General features: G+C 37.8%; 1 pseudogene; it reads left to right on the top strand.

The window, feature by feature from the left end:
• Positions 1-2009: 2009 nt before the first annotated feature.
• Positions 2010-5099, top strand: LOC126847311 (uncharacterized; annotated as a pseudogene).
• The last annotated feature ends 5231 nt before the right edge of the window (positions 5100-10330 follow it).

Genomic DNA, 10330 nt, shown 5'->3' with positions numbered 1-10330 from the left:
ATCGTTATTTAAACGAAATCGATACTACTAGCGCCAATGCCGTGTCGACGTCAAGAACTTGAATTTACCTCGGTCGGCCGTCTGTAATAATATTTATTGTAATCACAATGATGTTGTGTTAAAATCCAAGGATATTAGGTATTTTTATCTAGTAACCTTGGCCAAAATCCGCCGCGGAGTGGTGATAATTGATAAAGAACGACGCAACGCGCACAGTCTGGTTATGTGCAACGGTACAATCAAATACTATACATTACAATACGGGACAGTCAATGATAAGAAATCGCGACACAGCCCCGCGAAATCGTAGTGGTTGCCTATATCTACATAATCAGGCGTTCACAATATACTTTTTTAGATTCCAACTAAAATAAACATTAAAAATGAAGAAATAATTTTAAATTATATTTTATAACTTATTCTACATGTTATGACGTATATATTTGTATGTCGGTTCTTTTATTAAAAGAAAATTAAACAAATAAAATGTATTACCATTAAGTTATACGATTTATTTATTTTATTTCCAAAACGGGCACAATTGCTTAAAGAAATAATATACAGTGATATACATTATATATATACTTAAAAATAATACTAAAACCTACTAAGCGTAGAAAAAGGTAGGTCGCATTAGCACTCAGACCAAAAAAATTTGAATAAGATAGTTAGTCAATAAAAAACTTATGCAAAAAACTTATTCTAAACAAATTAGTGACTAACTTTACTAGAACAAGGATTATTATTACAAGACTATATTCATAAAAGACTCTAAAGGTAGAATTTATTATTAGAAAATAAGTGTAACAAAAAAAAAAGTTGATAGCCGCTGCAAGGGTTGATGGTCGGATATTATTATACATTGAAAAGAAAAATGAGGTGTTCACCTGGACAAGTCGTCTTACTTGGGCAACCCATATTAAGACCAAAAGAAAATCGCTAAACCTTACACTTCACAAGCTTAGACATCTCCTTAAATCAAAAACTTCGCTAAATAACAAAATATTAATTTAAAAACAACCCTTACGTCCAGCAATGACCTACGGTATTCAAGTCTGGGGAACTACTAAAATCTCTAATTTAAACATCCTTCAATCTTTTCAATCAATAAGCCTACGTCTCATCACAAACGCTCCCTGGTATGTAAGTAACCGAACCCTACACAATGACCTCAACACACCAATGCTATCTACCCTTGCTTCCTACCACTATAAAAAATTCTATACGAACGCTCTCAACCACTCTAATCCTCTTATACCTAAGCTAGCTTCTCTCACAATTCCCCACAATCCTCCTCGCAGACTAAAACGGAACTGGCCACGTGATTTACTCAACACTTAACATACAATTCAAAAAAATATATAAAAAAGTACTAATCCCTTAAACTGAAATTTTAAATTCCTATTTGGAAGTAGTGTTAATGGACGCTCCCTTCTTTTACGTCGTCTTGTCTAGTTTCTATTTCAGCTCATTTACCTATTGTTTTATTGTATACAGATTGTAAATATTGTCTTTATTTTAATTAAAACAAAAAAAATGAAAGTGTTTCAAAAACTGGCTCGCTAGAAGGGACTTGTTTGGTCATATACCATTATTAAAAGAGTTGAACGAAAATGAACCAAATGATTTGAAAAACTATTTGAGGATGGCAAAACCAGATTTTGATCGACTTTTGGGTAAGTGTTTTACAAATTTAAATTATACACCATATTATTTTTTTATATTAATGTTGGAACATTTTGATGTGTATAATGTGTCATAATATGACATTAATGTAATATTCATAAATTGTAATATATCCAGTATTAAACATTTATTTTCTACTCAGATTTACTAAGACCGTGAATAACCAAACAAGATACAGTAATGCGCCAGGCAATACCTGCAGAAAAACGTCTTATAGCTACTTTACGGTTTCTAGCTACTGGCAGGTTATATGAGGACTTAAAATGTAGAACATGAATTAGATGAGGCGTGTAGGGCTATTTATGAAGTATTACAAGACATATATGAAGGTAAAAATAATACTTTATTTACTTTACAAAATTTAGTTACATTTTAGCAAAACCTAAATGTATCATTAACAATTTAAGAACTGAATATTATAAAAAATATTCACCATATAAGTATTTTCCTCAGGCTTATATGTAACTAAAATAATAAAAAAAATAACATTAAAATAAATAGATACTTAATAGTTTTCCCTCAGACTTTTGTGTAACAACTTGACTTTGAATTAAAAGATAATATTATAGTAATAGGTAATAAAGTATATTAAAAATTATTAAATTATTAAAAACGTTATTGATCATCAGTGGAATTAGTTGATGTATTCCAATTACAAATAAAACTTTGAACACTTGTTGCTGGTGATTCACTAGACTATATAGGGAATAGATTATTGGAAATATCAACAATGTCATAACGCTCATGTAGTTGCCCCAGAAGTCCTTTGGCACAGGCTTTTAAAAACAACAGTTCAGCATCACTTTGTGTCAGGGGAAAGTAATTTTCAAATCGATGAACCCTCATCACATAGTTCAACGCCTGGTATGACATTATAGTTTTACATTAAAACATAAAGACCTTTTTAATATTTCAGATTTAACAGGTCGGAAACCCTGGAAGAGCGGGGACGGCGGCCAAATACCCAGTGGCGAAGGGAGTACCGCCCTCCGAGGACCACCTTGCGGCGGGCGACACGGCTAATGGAAGAAGCCCTCGGGCTGATTCAGGGTCCCCAAGGTCCACCAAGAGGTGACTACGACCTGTATAGGCAGAGCTGGGAAGACCGCCACAACGGTCTACCTTTGGCCTCGCGGTACGAGTGGGAGCGGCCTCAACAAGTGTCCAAACTTCTAAAGATTTGTCTTTCAGAACTCCAAGGAATCTTGGACTTAGAAATCAGCTTGTTGAAGCCCTTCAGACTCAGAAGGAACTGGAAAAAACTGTATCGCACCTGAAAGTAATGCTGGAGCAAGCAAACACCGCTGATAAATGCCTTGAGCTTTGTTAACATTATTTATGTTGGTAAAAAATAATATGGTTAATAAAGATAGGGCTCCACGTTCAAGAAGATATTCTAAGCAAATTAAACAGCTGGCATCAACAATTCATTTTCTTGGTCCTAAAGTCTTTAGGTTTTTACAAAAATCATTTTACCTTCCCGATATTCGAACGCTGAGAAACATAACTTCTTGATATGAGCTCAAACCCGGTCTAAATAATATTTAACTTTTTATCTTTTAATACGAGAAACTTTCGTCCCGAAGCTCTAGATTCCTTTCTTTGTGCTGATGAGATGTCAATAAAATCACATCTTTTTTACAATGTCTCTAAAGATAAAATTATTGGCTTAAATCAATCGAAAACCGGCAATACATATGAATCTGCTCTGGTACTCATGATCAGAGGATTAAACTGAAATTGGAACCGACCAATTGCATACTACTTAATCTCTAATACATGTTTTGGTACGGATTTAAATGGCATTATTTTTTCAGCTATTCGCCGACCTCGAAGTATCAATATTAGAGTAAAAGCTTTTATTCTAATCAGGGTTCAAATTTTATTCAATTTTCTAATATCAACCATGTTATTTTAACTCATCCTTACTTTGAAGTTGACGAGGAAAAAGTGTTAAATATATTTGATCCCCCTCACTTATTAAAATCGGCGCGTAATATGTTTTTTAAACATAATTTTGAGATTAACGGTGATTTAGTTGAGAAGAATTACTTAGATACTTTTTATAATTTTGATTCGAAATGTAATCCACGCATGGTCCCAAAATTAACATATTCATAAGTTCATCCAGGGCCATTTGAAAAAATGAAAGTACGGTTAGCAGCACAGGTATTTAGTTCGAGTGTTGCTGCCGGCATGTCCACCGCTATGAATTTTGGGATTTTATCTCCTAGTGCAAAACATACAATATATTTTATTTATAATAATATGGAAAAATTATTCGATATTTTCAATTCGTCAACTACTCCTAATAGAAATTACAATAACCCCTTCAAATATATTTCTCCTCAAACAAATCATTTAACTAAAATGTTTGAAGTATTAAATAACATGAAGGTAATTAACAAATTGAATGAAACTGACGTTACTAAACGCGTAAACTTTATAAATGGATGTTTAGTTTTAATATCTGGTTTGCAAACGCTATATAATTCTTTAAACCCAACCCAAAATAAAGTTTATGTTCTTTGCACTGGTAGGTTGAATCAAGACTGCTTGGAAAATTTATTTGGGACCATGCGTAACCAAAATGGTAATAACATGAATGCATCTTCGATACAATTTATTAAAGGTTTTTAAAAAGTTTTTTGTCTCAATTATTTCCAACATTCCGCCGTAGCTAATTGTATTGAAGATCTTGACCAAATTTTATGTAGCATAAGTGATCCTCAATTAGCTTCCAAAATTCCTGATCTAATAACTCCTAAGCAAAACTTTTTTAATTTAAATCCTATAAAAATCGATACAGTGGATTATGGAAATCTAAATCTACCAGAACATAACTATTTTACTTATGTTTGCGGTTATCTTATGAAAAAATGCTTAGAGAAACACGTTTGTCAAGTTTGTATAATTATGCAAACTATCAAAAGTCTTTAGAGTAACCATTTCTTCTTTCTTTCTTCAAATAGTGATCGCAAATGAGCCGACCTAACTTTACTTACCCACTCCCATTAATTAATGTATTTTTGCTATTATTATGTCATCTTCTATGTTAGTCAGTTTTTTTTAAATTTTATACTTGTTCACTGCATATCCTGTTATTTTTAGCATTAGGTTATAAATGTAATTTTCTTTGTTCATACTTTGTTAACTGTTATCAGTGTTATTTTGTATATTTAACTTTACCAAAAGCCGATTGGCGTTTATTTATATAAATAAATAAGTAAATAAACGTGGGGAAAAAATGCTTTAGCCTAATACTAAGGGTATTTGCATTTACTTTGAACTTTCATTCTCCCAAGACCTATAGTTTTGTAAGAGAAGAATTTGGCCATTGCTTACCACATCCATATACAGTAAGGTCTTGGTACCACGAGATAAAGGTTAAAAAAGAATTTAGAGTCATTTAAAGCACTTAAAATTAAAACTGATGGTTACAAGGAAAAGGGAAAAAACTTTTTTGTACCTTAATATTTGATGAAATGCACATTAAAAAGCAAATAGAGTAGGATGGACAAAATTACCATGGGTTCAGCATAGAATGAAACTGAGCTTAAAGCAGCAACTCAAGTTGTTGTTCTTATGGTGGTTGCACTGGATGATTCATGGAAAGTTCCTGTAACTTATTTCTTACACAAAGGATCAACTGCAGAAGATAAAGTTTATTTAGTACTAGAAACTTTGAAAAGACTTTTTGAAATAGGTAAAAAAAATCATAACAAAATATTTTTATCAATGAAATTAAAGAACTTATTTGACATTTTTTTTTACAGGTATCGAAATTCCATCAATTATTTTTGATGGGCCTGCAACTCATTTTACAAACTGGGTGCACATTTTCCAGCAAAAGAATTGATAACACATTTTTTTCATCCAAGCGACCCATCAAAATTAGTTCACTGTATTATACGTCCAAGCCATGTTCGTAAATTAGTGAGAAATGCTCAGAGCTCAATGAGAGATACATTAAAGTCTATTGCAGTTACAAAATCTTCTTTTTATTATAAAAATATTGAGTATACCGATTTTGTTGTTACTAAAGAACACTTGAATTTACATAATAGTAAACATTTTAATTCATTAAAATTGATCGCATTAAATCTTTGTCGTTCTGCTCAAGTGTTGGTTTTAAACAGCTTATGGAACTTGTTGAACGTAACAATAAAGTATGCAAAGAAGAGGCTATTAATTGGAATATAATCCTTGTCCTTTATCCCATGTCAGTGCTTTTATGTATGTAACTATATCATATAATAACATTTGTATTCTTTCAATGTTAGTTGCACATTTATACACTTTTCCATGAGGATTCCTGGAGTTAAGTATGTCAAACTACCGATTAACAATTCTAATGAACTGAGTGGTTGCTTCGCTATTTTCAAATCTTTTTATATTTGAAGCTCGACAAAAATCAATGCATCAGCAACACTAGAACTTGTTTGGGCAGCAATATTTACCTTCAACCCCGTGTTGAACTTATTTACTTAACCCCCATCCCGCGATTTACGTCCACATACGACCGCGTCAATAACTGGCTCCCCGAAAGGAAAATCACCCTTTCTCCCGTTCCAGCTCCAGTACAGGTGCATTACTTATACGCTTGTTTCCGGGAAACCGCCTGCTTAAATAATAATTATTCTTAATTTAATTTTTTTTTTCTCTTTCTTCCCTTAAATCTCTATATCTCTACATCTCTATATCTCTATATCTCTGTGTTTACAGTAGGCGAATAGTGAAAACAAACACGCTGAGTAATAATATAACTTTTTAGTTTGCTGTGAAGCTCCTTTTTGTTTTTTCTGTTCTTGTTCTTGACTTGCCTTTTCTTCTTCTAAACATTTTTTTTTGTTTGTGTTAAAGTGCTGCGAAAATACTGTAGTGAAATAATAACCGCCTCAGTACGCAGTCACATTAATAGCTCAAAATCTGTTCTCCTAAACAAAATGTTTTTTTTTGTTTATTACCATTTCTTCCTCTCGACTACTGAGACAAATTATTTATTTATTTTTTTTTTTTCTCATTATTTTCGAACCGTTGACGACAGTTAACTACCGTCGCGCGTATCGCCGACGACACTAAACAACGGGTTTCGGAAAAACTTAAATCAAGTGTTTAACATTGTTTTTTTTTACCACACTAATTTTTTCTGCCGTCTTGAAATATTATTGGTGGTATTATTCCTTTTTTTTCCCTCCTCGTCCCAAAGTATTTTTCTTTTTTTTTTATTCGCTCCCCTTAAAATATTGTATTGATGTTACAATCTATGCCTTTTTTTTCTTCTCATAACCGTCGAATATAAGTTGATTGTAGTTGCGCGTATCGCCGACACCAACGGACGACTGGTTTAGAAGAAAGAAAAATAAGGTCGGATGTAACATTATATAATATACCTAATATTATAACGTTTATATAATTTTTTTTTTCCCTCTCTTTTTTTTCCCCCAAATTCTTATTTGAGTGAGCGAGGTTCGCAACACAAATACAACCACTACACCCAACCAACCCAACCTTTACTTTTGTAAACACACCCTATTCTCCATCATAATCTAATTACTATGGAAAATACACCAGCACCAAACCAACAAGCTAACCAAGCTGACCGTCCCAGGGTTTACCGAGGCAACCCGGCAAACCAGAAAGACGCTCGTGCTCAGAACGCTTGGCGTGCTCCCAAGAGTGGTACCGGTCAAAGGCCATCCAAGCCTGACCCAAGGACAGCTCCGGCTACTCTTCCACCGCCGACAAGAAAACACGACACATCGCAAGTTAAGATAACAGAGGCTAACCCCTTGGACACGTCTCTCTTCGCAAACCAGATGTCCGTCCGAGAAACTGTTTCCAGACAGGAATTCTCCCCGTCGGCCCCAGCCCTTATTGACATCTCTCGGCAAACATACGCCGAACTCATCACTGATGACCACGCCATGTCTAAGGTGCTCCTTTCGGAATATTACGACTATTATTCCACCGCAATGCTTTGGCTCAGAACAACAACACTGAAGCAGAAAAACTCCCAGCCTATAACGCCAGCAAAGGATGCACTTCTTGTGCTAACTCAGACCACAGCGTTCAATCTGCCCGAGCCATTGCTACTCCAAGTTAGGCAACTTGGCAATGTTGTTTCCACTACGAAACAACATCTGTACCCAAACTTCCCACCCCTCCCAACACATGTCATCCAGGGACGTGGCGGATATTTTGGTACACTAGCTCCACCCGGACCAGGCGTCGATGACAACATCCACAACCTATACGAGGAGCTCCCATGCTTAGGAGTCACATCCGAAGCAGAGTTCAATGCCATCAGCAACGCACCCCCAGGCCCATACCAATCAAACGTTACGTTTGAGTGCCTCAAACCAAACTCTAATTTATCAGGGTTTCGCCCGTTAGGCTCACGCCGAAACGAGCCAAAGAATTTGGCTTTCGATAATTCCATTACCGAAGTCAACTTCCCGTCGTATCCAGCGAATACTGGTTTCAACTACCAGTTCCTCACTGCGATATCCGTCATCTTGGCGAATACCAAGACGTTCAAGAATACACCTGTTGTATTCTCAACGCTTAGCGAAGTGGGATCGCAATCCCAACTAGTTATAGCCAGGCCGATCGTCCAGCCCGGACTTTCCTGCCTCAGAGGAGAGCAAATTGCTACTTCTCTCTGCCAAAACAGCTTAGCTGTATCTGGCGCCGCGATTTTCTTCGACTCGCAGCTTCTCAAAGAACCTGCACCGAATGGAGATCCCACGTCCTGGGTCCTTGTTACGCCAGCCGACCACATAGCTATTCCGCCAGATTGGATAGCTAACCGGAATGCTCGCAGAAATCTACCAGCCCAATATCTGGTCAACGTATTCTCGAGCATATCCCAACAAGCTGAACCATTCAAAGTGAATACTCTGAAAACAATGGTTTTAGCCAAACGTTAACAACGTTCCCATCAGCGTGTATACCCTGAATCATAGCACCGTGAACAATGACTCCCCTGCAAACAATACCAGACAAGCGACCCCCAACTCGAAGGATTTCTTCTTAGTTGACGACCTTCTAAGAAAGCGAATCGGTACGAAAAATGGAAATGAATTAAAACCAATCGTGATCCCCACTTCTAATGTGCCACAGGTAATTTGGAAGTATCACGATCACTACCTTTCCAACCATCCTGGGTGGAAAGAGACATATAGAACGGTTCGAGAACGGTTTTACTGGCGAGGTCTAAAGAATCACGTTAGGCTCTATGTCAAGTCTTGTCACATTTGCGCGTGCACTAAGCCTCTTAACGCCAAGGCGGAAGACCCTCTTTCGACTAGAAAACCGCGACAACCCTGGGAGGTCATCAGTATCGATCTCATGGGCCCTTATCCGAGAACCGGACGGGGCAAAACATGCATACTGGTGGCCACCGATTGCTTTAGTAGATGGGTCGAAGCTTACCCCTTAGGGTCCGCCACTACTAAAGTTATCACACAAACACTCGAGCGCGAATTCTTTGCGGGCTACGGCTATCCCCGTGTGTGCCTCAGTGACAATGGCCCCCAATTCACATCGAATGAAATGCTCAAAGCATTCGAGCGATGGGGGGTGGTGGGTTGGACGACCCCAGTTTATCACCCAAGAGCCAACCCTACTGAGCGCCGCAACCACGAACTGAATAAAGGACTCCGTACAATTTTAGTGAACGATAGTCATCGTTCTTGGGATACGAAACTATCGTCGGTACTTTTGCGATTCGGAACAGAACGAATGAAATGACAGGTTACTCACCGTCGGTTTTAGTCCTTGGTAGAGAAGGAAAAAGACCGGGCGATTGGGTCCTAAACTTCAATCGACTATCCCAATCGAACAATTTGACGAAGAGCGTCGGAGCCGCGAAAGAGTGGTCATGAATCTTCTGAAATCAGAATGGTCCCCAATAACCCCTGAGAACTCAAAATTCAAAGTGGGCGATTGGGTGTATCACAAGGCGCACCCTCTTTCAAATGCCGATAAAGGATTTCACGCCGGATTAGCACCCAAATGGTCAGGTCCGGTGAGGTTAGCGAAGAAGATTGGAAGGGGAATATACCTAACCGATCAATGCCCACCAAAGAAACTCCATGTATCATGCATGAAACCCTCCGCTACCACCGATATACACACGAAAGAAACTAGCGATACTTGACCGACACGGGAAGTATAACAAACGTAAATATGTTGCTTATTGTTGTTACTAATTATATCGTGTTTGTCCCCCCTATTTTGTTCTTTTTTTTTCCCCTTTGTTTCAGCGCATCATGGCCAACAGCCGACCAAAACTTACTGCGAGGACTAGCAGACCAAGTGATAGCGATGCAGCGGATGCTGAGCAGCAGAGGTGTGCGCTTCCCCAGCCACGCATTTAACACCGCTGACGAGGCCAATAACGCCTCCCCCGACATCATTCGGAAAGAACCAGCCACGTGGGCCCCTACTCACGTGGCTGGCGGGACTGTATTGCCCTTCTGGCCACGACCCCCATCGGTAGTCGGATACCGGTCGGCCGCCGGCGACAACGGGGCCACCTACGGACAACCTAGGGCACCACAGCCCAGGTCTACGGCTCCTCCCCACCAGCTACCACCACGGTCGGCAGCACCGCAGGTGACGTCCAGGACGTCAACTC

This window comes from Adelges cooleyi, unplaced genomic scaffold (genome assembly GCF_023614345.1).
Source record: "Adelges cooleyi isolate 19-005CV unplaced genomic scaffold, UGA_ACOO_1.1 ACOO_flye_CR_arks_rails_tigmint_CR_PRNA_93, whole genome shotgun sequence".
NCBI lineage: Eukaryota > Metazoa > Arthropoda > Insecta > Hemiptera > Adelgidae > Adelges > Adelges cooleyi.
The sequence above is the reverse complement of the archived record's forward strand: the minus strand, read 5'-3'. Positions and strand labels throughout refer to the sequence as shown.